The 12,891-nt window shown below is 33.6% G+C and overlaps 1 protein-coding gene across 1 annotated transcript in view; it reads right to left on the bottom strand.

Moving 5' to 3' along the window:
• LOC142221927 (uridine phosphorylase 1) overlaps positions 1-12,891 on the bottom strand; it is a 104,723-nt gene that overhangs the window by 45,889 nt on the left and 45,943 nt on the right. The gene's annotated exons all lie outside the window — the stretch shown is intronic.

The following is a 12,891-nucleotide window of genomic DNA, read 5'->3' as shown; positions in this document are numbered from 1 at the left end:
TGACATCAAATGACAATGAATGCAAAATTGTTGTTTTATCTCCTAAAGATAAAATGACATGGAAAACTGTTATGCCAGTGTTTATGACATTTGCGGGTTGAGATGGGGCAATGAAGAAAATGTAAATTGATAATAAGATGGGCTACAACATCCCCCACCCACACATTATTTTTTGTTATTTTATCATCAACGTACATAAGACTATTGAATAATAAGGTCATTGAAATGTGACATAAATGGATGCAATTTGTAAAAGAGGGGATAAAATTAAAATAATCTAGTGTTGCAATCTTTAAATAAGTAATGGTTTTATAAATATAAATAGTATCAATTAAATTAATTTTATTGGTATTACGATAAGATCTGTACATGTCATAATCACAACACTGATTATAAGAACAATCATTAAGAGTACTTGGGAAGAGATATTTGTTATGGCAATAAATTGATACGTAAATGGATATTAATTTGTATGTAAATTTCTATATTCAGTGAAAATCGGATAATACCAAAATAGCTTTTCGGAAGTAGACGTGTTATCAAAGCGCTCTGTCTGAATTGTAAATAAAAAAGTAAACAACCATACCTTGCGCGTTAAAACCATTTGCATACGACTCCTCTCCGTCCCCGGTAGTGTCGCGATTGTTGCCGCTTCCTTGGAAGTTGTCGATTGTGCAAAACAAACTGAAAAACATTTTGCTAAAATAATACTATTTTGCCACACAAAAGTTCACCACTGGCAAAATTGTAAACAAAAATAAGCTAATTACGATAAAAAATAATCTATTGCCGTCCTTTGTGAGTGGAAAAATAAATAACAGCAGCTGATCTTGTCATTCATTCATAGCGTTACCAGACCTAACAGGTGATGGTGGTGTTCATTGCTATGAAATTTTATATGACCGAGTCACCCTGTATTTAACGGATATTAGTTTTGAAATACGAAATGAGCTTCAACAACCCGCCTCCAGGGGGAGGAACTCCTCTGCGTGGTAATAGAAGTCAGATAATTCAAAACGAAAATGTCATGCTAAAGCAGCAAATAAGTGAAATGCAGCTTTCTATTAATAATATTCTCGCTGAATTACATCAATTAAGAGATGAAAACATTGTTCTAAAAGAACAATTACTGTCCAATAAAGGGACACAAAATGTCGGCACTGAAAATTACGAATCCTTGGCAGATGATGCAATGGATAACCAGAAAATAACTGAGGCAGTAACTGATAATACCGTTTCTAACCAATATTTAACAGATGAAGACGAATTGGAAAGAGAAACCAATTGGATAATACAAAGGAGTAAAAAAAGCAAGTATAGAGCAAATAAAGCTAATAAAAAGCATCAAAAAAACGAAACCCAAACTAATATTGTTAGTGAAGATAACATTAACAATGATGAATCCCAACCAAAACAGGGATGGGTAGATAGGCCGCCTCCAATTAATATTGTTGGCATTACAAGCTATGAAGCAATAACTAATATATTGAAATCAGCAAATATTCAAAACTACACCATAACTGCTTTAAATAATAATGTTTGGAAAATTAACACTGCTGACCCAACTGAGTACAGAAACTTATCAGCAACGCTGAATTCCATGAAAACTGAGTGGTACACCTATGAAAACAAAACTGAGAGACCGAATAAAGTAATTATACGTGGACTTCACCATACGTGTACAAAAGCAGATATTCTAGAAGATCTTCAAAGTATGGGTTTCAACCCGATTGATGCAGTCAATATTTTGCAAAAAGAACGTAGAGACGATGACTCATACAGCTATCGAAAACTGCCCTTGTTCCGAGTCACTTTTCACAAAGATGACAATATGGAAGACATCTTCAAAATAACCAACATCCTAAAACTTCGAGTTAAAGTGGAAGCTGTTCGTCCCCAAACAAAGCTTATACCACAATGTAAACGGTGTCAGGGATTCAATCACACTAAAGGTTATTGCCAAAAAGAGCCGCGATGTGTGAAATGTGCAGGTAAGCACGAAACTGAGCTTTGTGAAAAGCCAAAAACAATAGTTCCGAAATGCGTTAACTGTAAAGGAAACCATCCCGCTAGCTACAGGGGTTGTGAAGTAGCGAAAGAACTCCAGAAAATTCGTAATAAATCAAAATCAGCAAAAGAAGGAAAGTTACCAAAAACCAATATAGAACCTCAGGAATCAAACACAAGAGGAAGGCAAACACCGCAAACAAATTTTCAACAACTAAATATTCGAAGTTCTCTGAAGAACACAGTGGAAAAACACAGTCAACCTACAACATATTCAGAGGTTTTACACAGCCAAAATACAACTACTGTAGATAACTCACTTATATTAAATGAAATTTTGAAAAATATGGAAATAATAAGTAAACGCTTAAATTCTCAATGTGAACTCATCCAAAAACTCCTAGAAAAGATCAATGATATAAACCCTAGAATTACATCAACACAATAATGGGGACGTTAAGAATTGCGACATGGAACTGTAATGGTTTATTAAGCCGTGTAAATGAAATAGAATATTTTCTTAATAATAAACATATAGATATACTATTAATATCTGAAAGCCATCTGACAAACATATCCATTGTCACAATCAAAGGTTATTCGATTTATAATGCATTTCATCCATCGAAAAGACCCAGAGGGGGTGCTTCCATTATAATAAAAAATAATATTGAACATCAAGAAGAGAAGCAAATTGAAAATGAAATGTTTCAAATTGCTTGCGTCTCGGTGCGACTGAAAAATAATTTATTTAAAATAGCTGCTTTATATTCTCCACCCAGATATAATATAAAAACTGACCAATACATCGAAGTTCTACAATCTTTAGAAAACCATTTCATCGTTGGAGGAGATTTTAATGCTAAAAATAAAATCTGGGGTTCGAGACTAACCTCTCCCAAAGGACGACAATTACAAAAGGCATGTAGACATCACAAGTGTGAAATATACTCTGGTAATGAACCAACATATTGGTCAACAAATGAGGAAAGAGTTCCTGACCTGATCGATTTCTTCGTAACAAAAAACATATCCCAAAACTATGTGTTCATAGAAAACACTACTGAACTATCTTCTTCAGATCATTCTGCTATTATAATGACTGTTAGCGATAGCATTATTGAAAAGAATAATAGCAATCTTCTTACCAACAACCGAACGAACTGGACCTTTTTCAAACATATACTGACTGAAAAGATAGAACTGAATACTCCAATTAAAACTGTAGTACAATTAGAAGAAGAGCTACAGAAATTCATTGAGGCAATACAAATATCAGCATGGGAAAGTACACCCACAATTAAATCATCTAAAAATAGTACTACGTACCCACTTGAAATCAGAGAACTATTGTCGAGAAAAAGAAAAGCCAGGAAGAAATGGCAGAAGGAAAGAACCCCAGAGAATAAAAGAATATTGAACACTCTTGTTAATGAACTTAAGCGTCTGACTAGTGAAACCAAAAATAGGGAAATGTCCTTATACTTAGGGAATTTGGCCCCCACAAAGGAAGCTAAATATAGTCTATGGAAGGCTTCACGTTCTATTAACCAAGCTCCGCCAAAAATACCACCAATTAAAAATAGTGACGGTTGTTGGATAAGAAAATCTGAAGAGAAGGCAGCATTGTTTGCGAATCATTTCTGTAAAATATTCAAACCACTTGAAAGTAAATTTGTCAATGTACAAATTAGTAAAATTGAGAAAGTAGATTATCTTGCAATCAAACCTGCTTCGCTGAAGGAACTGCAGTATATTATTTCGAATGATCTTAGTGCTAAAAAAGCACCTGGGTATGACTTGTTAACTGGTAAAATTTTTAAAAAGCTTCCCCCTATAGCAACGAAAAAATTACTTTATATAATTAACGCTTGCTTTCGTCTAAGGCATGTTCCCTTAGAATGGAAGGTTGCGGAAATTATAGTAATACAGAAGCCTGGTAAGCCCGATCATGAAGTAACATCATACAGACCGATATCACTGCTACCTACTATGTCAAAGATATTTGAGAAACTTTTTTTTAAAAAGACTGCAACCATTGTTGAATCGAAGGTTACTGATTCCGGATCACCAATTCGGTTTCCGTAACAAGCACTCCACAGTACAACAAGTTCATCGAATTGTCGACTGTGCAGAAAGAGCATTTGAAAACAAACAAGTTTGCTCTGCTGTATTCCTAGACGTAGGACAAGCATTTGACAAAGTATGGCATGAAGGCCTTTTAACTAAAATCTACAATGATCTGCCAAAACAATTTTACGAAATCCTGGTATCGTACTTGGACAATAGACATTTCAGGGTACGAATAGAGAATAAGTACTCGGAACTGAAACCAATTAGGGCTGGAGTACCTCAAGGTAGTGTACTTGGACCAATACTGTATTTACTGTATACTAGAGATATACCTAACACACCCGATGCGACTATTGCTACCTTCGCCGATGATACTGCCATAATTACTACTGCTAGTTCTGAAACAGAAGCCACGAATAAACTGCAAATAGTTCTTTCAAGCATTTCTAACTGGGTCAATATATGGAGAATGCACTTAAATGAAAGTAAGTCTGTACATATTTACTTTTCAAATAAAAAAACTGCCTATGTTCCACTGTATTTAAATGGTTCAATAATACCTTACGCAAACACTGCGAAGTACTTGGGGATGACTCTTGACACTAAAATCAAATGGAAGGAACATGTTAAGAAAAAGAATCAGGAAATGAAAATAAAATACTCCGAAATGTACTGGATGCTAGTAGACAATAGAATATCCATCAAAAACAAACTGCTCCTATATAATCAAATAATTAAACCAATATGGACTTACGGTATCCAGCTTTGGGGCTGCACTGCCAAACAAGAACTGGTAAAGATTCAAAAAACCCAAAACCAAATACTGCGTACCATTGCTAATGCTCCTTGGTACATACGGAACGCTGACTTGCACCGAGACTTGGGGGTTAGAACTGTTGAGGAAGAAATAACCCTCAACTCACTGAAACATGCAAAGAAATTACAAGATCATGTCAACCAAGACTTAAATAACATTGTCCGGAACTACCGATCCACAAGAAGGCTGCGAAGGACAGTACCGATGGATTTAACTCCATCTCTATAATGAGACCAGAAACTAGGATGTAGTTATTGAACTATTTTCCTATAAATCAACTTAGCTAGGCTACATTTTCTAGTGATAAGTTGTTGTATTAAGCTATCAAGAAATTACTAGATGAGTCAAACTCAGTCGTAATAAAATGAAAATAAAAAAAAAAAAAAAAAAAAAAAAAGTGAAAATCTGACACTTCTCAAAAGTGTGCAAATTTCGTGAGACGTTTGATATATTATTAGGTTAGGTTAGTGAACACGAAATGTGGGGAAAATTATAGTGACCGTGGGTCTTCACTCTGAAATCGTATATTTAATATGGTTTACTGACTCGTTTCAGTTTAATCAATTAAGTACCTGCTGTTTCATTTAAAACTGAAAATAAAAATCTTGGAAAAGAGACTTTAGTTTAATTTTTTAATTTAATTTTGACTTTATTTTGTAATTTGTAGCCTCAGATGGCTAATTTAATATAAATTAAAAATAAATCTACAAAAATATTTCATAACATAAATAAAAAGGAAAAATTAATAACTTAACCCTCTAATGCCCCAATTTTTTGGACAGCTAATTAAATATTTAATATTAACGACACAAAAGCAAGAAAACTAAACAAGGAAATTTTATGCGGTAAAATTCAGTATATGCTGCAAAGTCTCTTGAACAGTTTCAACTAAGTTTTCTTTTTATTTTTGTTGTCTTAAGGTGCGTTTTACTAAAAGCTTCCTTATGTATTGAAGCCCGCCTAAAGGCGGGATTGGGCATTAGAGGGTTCAGTGAAAATCGGGCACTTCTCAAAAGTGGGTAAATTTCGTGAGACGTTTGCTATATTATTAGGTTACGTTAGTGAACACGAAATGTGGGGAAAATTTTAGTGACCGTATGTCTTCACTCTGAGAGGTTTCACTATAATTTGAAATCGTATATTTAATATGCTTTAGTGGCCCATTTCAGTTTAGTCAATTAAGTACCTGCTGTTTCATTTAAAACTGAAGATAAAAATCTTGGAAAAAGAGACTTTAGTTTAATTTTTTAATTTAATTTTAAGTTTACTTTGTAATTTGTAGCCTCAGGTGGCCAATTTAATATAAATTAAAAATAAATCTACAAAAATATTTTATAGCATAAATAAAAAGGAAAAAATAATAACTTCGTATAAAATTAATTTAAACTGAATCATAATTTATATTATTCGAGACCAGAGAATGAAGCTTCCGAGTCGCACCGCCGATTTTAGTCGACGCCGACCACTTTTTACCAGTCGACGCCGCCGCCGAATATGTCGACTCATCTCGACTCAAAATTAGCCGCCAATGAATAAAAAATATTGGTTTATATCAGAAAATTTTATTAGTAATTTTTGTAGTTTTTGTCAAAATGTTTAAGTTTCCACCCAAAATCAGTCAGTATCAACTTGTTAATTTTGCAAAAATTTTGTTCAGAAAATTTGAATGAAATGTAAATGTGATTTGTAAGATTGGTTGTACAACAAATCTGATTTTTCTTATGCAATAACAAAATTAATTGATTATTTTTTTAATTTAAACTGCTTTAATTACGAAAACAAATTAAAAATTATACTTGATGAAACAATTAATTGATTTCTTCAGGACTTTCATTTAATTTTTTAATTGGTTCAAAAATTTGATTTATTTTGGTCGCAAGCCTCAAATATTTTTTGAGTCAAGCAATTTTTAATTCATAATTATTTTACCTTCAAATGAAATAATTATCTCGACTTCCACATTATAATACTAGTAGGAATTTGCTTTGGATTTGCGTCAAAATTGAACCCAAATATTTCAATTATTTCAGAAACAAAAATTTAATTAAATATTTTATGTTTAATTAAATTTTTAATTGGGATAATTAGTATGACATTTTTACATTATCAATAATTTTTATTGTTTTTTCTTATATTAAAAATATTATTATATCAGTTAATTTTTATTTTTAAAAGTAGATTGAAGTTTTAAACTTCAATCTACTTTTTAATTGGAATAATTTTGGTGAAATTTTCAAAATTTATTTATTTATTTAATTAAATTTTTAATTGGGATAATTAATACATATATCATTTTTTTCATTTTCAAAAATTTTCTTAAATTTTTTATTATATTACAATGTTCCTTATTTTTTTAATTGATTACGTTTCAAACTTCAATTTACTTTTTAATTGGAAATATGTTGGTGACATTATTTCCCTCTGTGTGTATGCACTGCCTCTTCGGAGTACTTAAATGTTTCTCAATTGTTTAGGCTTTGCTATGACCTCGATAATTGTGCTCTAAAACTGTCGAAAAGAAAATGAAGGTTTTTTGTCCTAACCTTTAGGTCACCTTAGTAGTGGTTTCCCCACTAACAATTGAAGTGTCTGTGAATACGATATAAGAGGAGGTAATGAACAAAAACGTATATACTCGTATGTATATGTGTCATTAATGCACACTTCCATTCTCACTCTTCCAATCCACTTAGCCTACTTTTGTTTATGAATCATGGGAAGAAGGAGAAAAAACAGAAAATACACATATAGTAAAATAGAAGTTATCCCCACCTGGTAGCTTTTACATAGTCTGTGCCTTATAACTCACGTTCACAAATCGTTTTTAGGCATAAAACAGACCACAATAAAAAAAGAGCAAAAGAATAGTCGTTCGTTACTCATCGTAAATAAATGTGGTAAGCCTGCAACAAACAGTTGAGGCAACAAAACAAAACGAATGAATGTATATTTCTTGGAAACGAAATAAAGCTCCCCTGCTACCACGACACTCTCTTGAATGCATTCACTCATAACGATAATCACATAAGAGGTCAATACTCAATAGACCACAACGACCACTACACAAGAGTATACATACCATACCTTACCACTTATATACGAAAATTAAATAAACTGAATATAAAAGCACATAGAGAGGTAAACAAAATTGTATGAACGACAAGGCGAGTACAAACATGGCTAAAATAAAAAACTGAAAGAAATCGAAACACTCGCACATCCACTGGTATTTTATATTGACGACATACAATCACTCACGTATGGTGGTTATGCCTCAGACAGGCCCCCTTTTTTGAAGGTTGCCGCATAAAACAAACAATAAAATACAAGATAAACAACCAGCTTGCCAACCAACCGCGAATAACAACGCCATCCAAAACGAGAGTATGCAGGACAGGTTGTTAAGAAAACTTTAGAATGAGAGATTGAGAATATCGTGTTAGTTTGTGTATGTGGGTGAGTTCTCTGTGGTGTTCAGTCACTCTCAGAAACCACGCGTTTATGCTACTGGTTAATACTTCAATATCAAGTACTTAATACTCAGAGTGTAATTATTTTCATTAATACGAAAAGCATTTGGTGAGAATATACGCATATTCTCACTAAGAGTATGGTTACAATGGGTCGTTTCGTAATGTAATGTAGAAGTAGAAAAAAATAATTCATATATTTTTCAAAAAAAAAAACTAAATTAAATTTAAACAATATCGTATTGAAAGATTAATTTATTTTAAACAATGGTGGAAAAAAGACAGGAAATCCCGGTATTTTTCTGGCTTCTGTCCCCAAATTAGGACGCTGTTGACCCCAAAAATCCATAAGTTAAATTAAAATTCCTAAAACTCCAGTAATGAACACTAATGTGGAGGCAACATTTAGGACCGAGTCCTCAAGATATTAGAAAAATATCTTAGCCAAGCTGTGTAAAATATAAATTAGCGCTTGAGCCCTTATAATAAAATCCTGTGACCGTTTCTAGTCCATATGCTCCATTTGTATTGCGTAGAATAAAGAGAACCAACGTTTTCTTTTTCGCTGTGCGTCTTTTTATTAATGTAGAAATAAAAAAATCATGTAAACCATTTATTGGAAACCTGTTTTATTATACTGAAGCGATTTTGAAAAACTCCTCACACTCAAAAATATAGTCCCCATCCACGAAAAAATGTCCCCAATTTGGGGAATAATTCCCAATATTGGCAACACTGCTATGAAAGGTTCACAAGTAGCTATGAAAGTTTCTAAATTGTTTGTGGCAATTTATTCACCATTCATTATAGCTTATAAATAAATAAATAATTTAATGGAATTTAGATATAGAATCTATAGCAACTGACACAAATTAATTTCTTGCAGCCCACCATTAAACGTCGAACTGCAATGTATTTGTATATCCTAAAAAAAACATGGAAGATAATCTTAAAATTATTATTAACCATTGAGACTCTATACATCAGAGTCTCATCATGAATAACAAGCCTTCTAATAAAATATGAATAACAAGGAAATAAAAATAAAATTGTGTTTATATTTATATTTCTTTTTTTACTATACGATGTTATAAAATCTTGCACAAGCAGACAGGTAATAATATAAACCACAAGAGGTTTTCCGTACAAAACAAAATCAACACTCGAACATGGATAATAAGAAGAAAAGAAAATAATCATTTATGCAATTTCCGTAAGAGTCCAAGAAGAGAAATTAAAAGAAAATCCCACATACCAAAAGATACAAACAAATACATTGAAATCCCATAGAGGAAACGGAAATAGAGCGAGAGCATCCTCTGCCTTAAGAGTTGTGGGTGTGGACGTGCTAAACATTCAAGGAATTTCATTTTTTGAACACTAGCATCTTGAAGAGAATTTTAAATGGATTCAGTAAAAAATAAAATCGCAAAAAATATTTAAAAATAAATAAAAAATATATAAAAGAAGAAAATTAAAATTAAAAAACAAAATATATTATATTTTTATAAAAAACAAGTATATACGGACGTAAGTTCGGCTAGGCCGAAGCTTATGTACCCTCCACCATGGATTGCGTAGAAACTTCTTCTAAACACTGCCATCCACAATCGAATTACTTGGGTTCTAACACCGTTTTCTAAATTGTAAGCAAGTCCCTACGTGGTACATATTAAATAAAAAAGACCGATTAAATACGTATATAATTCAGTTTGACAACATTTCCTATACAAATAAAATTTTGACAAAATTTACTATAGAAATGAAATTTTGACCAAATTTTTTATAGAAATAAAAATTTGAGAAAATTTTCTATAGAAATAAAATTTTGGTAGATTATTTTTGGCTTGAATGGGAACCATGATTATGTACCGATATGGACCAATTTTTGTGTGATTGGGGATCGGCTATATATAACAATGGATTGAATAGTCTAAGTGAGTCTGAAACTTAATCGGGCTGCCACTTTAACCGAACCTAACTATAGACCGATATGGACCAATTTTGGTATGGCTTTTAGCGGCCATATACTAACACCTCGTTCCAAATTTCAACCGGATCGGATGAATTTTGCCACTCCAAGAGGCTCCGGAGGTCAAATCTGGAGAACGGTTTATATGTTAGAGACCATATACGAACACCATGTTCCAAATTTCAACCGGATCGGATGAAATATGCTTCTCTTAGAGGCTCCACAAACCAAATCTGGGGATCGGTTTATATGGGGGCTATATATAGTTATGGACTGGTGTGGACCAATTTTTGCGCGGTTGTTAGAGACAATATAAAAACACGATAGACCAAATTTCAGCCAGATCGGATGAAATATGCTTCTCTTTGAGGCTCCGCAAGCCAAGTCTAGGGATCGGTTTATATAAGGCTCCGCAAGTCAAATCTGGGGATCGGTTTATATGGGGGCTATATATAATTATGGACCGATGTGGACCAATTTTTGCATGGTTGTTAGAGACCATATACTAACACCATGTACCAAATTTCCGCCGGACCGGTTGAAATATTCTTCTCTTAGAGGTTCCGCAAGCCAAATCTGGGGGTCCGTTTATATGGGGGCTATACGTAAAAGTGGATAACAACTACTTGTGCCAAGTTTCAAGTCGATAGCTTGTTTCGTTCGGAAGTTAGCGTGATTTCAACAGACGGACGGACGGACATGCTCAGAACGATTCGGAATTTCACCACGGCCCAGAATATATATACTTTATGGGGTCTTAGAGCAATATTTCGATGTGTTACAAACGGAATGACAAAGTTAATATACCCCCCCTTCTATGGTGGAGGGTATAAACAACTATTATAGAGTTTTGCAGCCATATATTTTGACTATCACTTAGGGATTTTCCTAATTCTGAATCTAGGAACCGGCTTCTTTAAAATAAAAACAAGTAAGGAAGTTTAAAGTCGGGCGGGGCCGACTATATTATACCCTGCACTTTGTAGATCTAAATTTTCGATACCATATCACATCCGTCAAATGTGTTGGGGGCTATATATAAAGGTTTGTCCCAAATACATACATTTAAATATCACTCGATCTGGACAGAATTTGATAGACTTCTACAAAATCTATAGACTCAAAATTTAAGTCGGCTAATGCACTAGGGTGGAACACAATGTTAGTAAAAAATATGGGAAACGTTTAAATCTGAAGCAATTTTAAGGAAACTTCGAAAAAGTTTATTTATGAATTATCGGTCGATATATATGTATTAGAAGTTTAGGAAAATTAGAGTCATTTTTACAACTTTTCGACTAAGCTGTGGCGATTTTACAAGGAAAATGTTGGTATTTTGACCATTTTTGTCGAAATCAGAAAAACATATATATGGGAGCTATATCTAAATCTGAACCGATTTCAACCAAATTTGGCACGCATAGCTACAATGCTAATTCTACTCCCTGTGCAAAATTTCAACTACATCGGAGCAAAAAATTGGCCTCTGTGGTCATATGAGTGTAAATCGGGCGAAAGCTATATATGGGAGCTATATCTAAATCTGAACCGATTTGGCTGATATTTTTCAAGTTTTTCGAGACTCATAAAATATTCGGATGTACGGAATTTTAGGAAGATCGGTTGATATACACGCCAATTATGACCAGATCAATTAAATCGGAGCGAAAGATTGTTCACTGTGGTCATATGAGTGTAAATCGGGCGAACGATATATATGGGAGCTATATCTAAATCTGAACCGATTTCAACCAAATTTGGCATGCATAGCTACAATGCTAATTCTACTCCCTGTGCAAAATTTCAACTACATCGGAGCAAAAAATTGGCCTCTGTGGTCATATGAGTGTAAATCGGGCGAAAGCTATATATGGGAGCTATATCTAAATCTGAACCGATTTGGCTGATATTTTTCAAGTTTTTCGAGACTCATAAAATATTCGGATGTACGGAATTTTAGGAAGATCGGTTGATATACACGCCAATTATGACCAGATCGGTGAAAAATATATATGGCAGCTATATCTAAATCTGAACCGATTTTTTCAAAATCAATAAGGATCGTCTTTGAGGCGAAACAGGACCCTATACCAAACTTTAGGACAATCGGACTAAAACGGCGAGCTGTACTTTGCACACAAAAATACATCAACAGACAGACAGACGGACAGACAGACAGACAGACAGACAGACGGACATCGCTAAATCGACTCAGAATTTAATTCTAAGACGATCGGTATACTAAACGATGGGTCTCAAACTTTTCCTTCTTGGCGTTACATACAAATGCACAAACTTATTATACCCTGTACCACAGTAGTGGTGAAGGGTATAAATATATTGAGGAAGCCGTCAGAAAACGAATAAAATTGTAATTATGGATACATTCAGGGGAGCCACCGTGGTGCAATGGTTAGCATGCCCGCCTTGCATACACACGGTCATGGGTTCGATTCGACCGAACACCAACAAGTTTTTCAGCGGTTGATTATCCCACCTCAATAATGCTGGTGACATTTCTGAGGTTTTCAAAGCTTCTCTAAGTGGTTTCA

This window comes from Haematobia irritans, chromosome 1, assembly GCF_050003625.1.
Source record: "Haematobia irritans isolate KBUSLIRL chromosome 1, ASM5000362v1, whole genome shotgun sequence".
Lineage (NCBI taxonomy): Eukaryota > Metazoa > Arthropoda > Insecta > Diptera > Muscidae > Haematobia > Haematobia irritans.
This window is presented reverse-complemented; position numbering and strand designations above follow the sequence as displayed.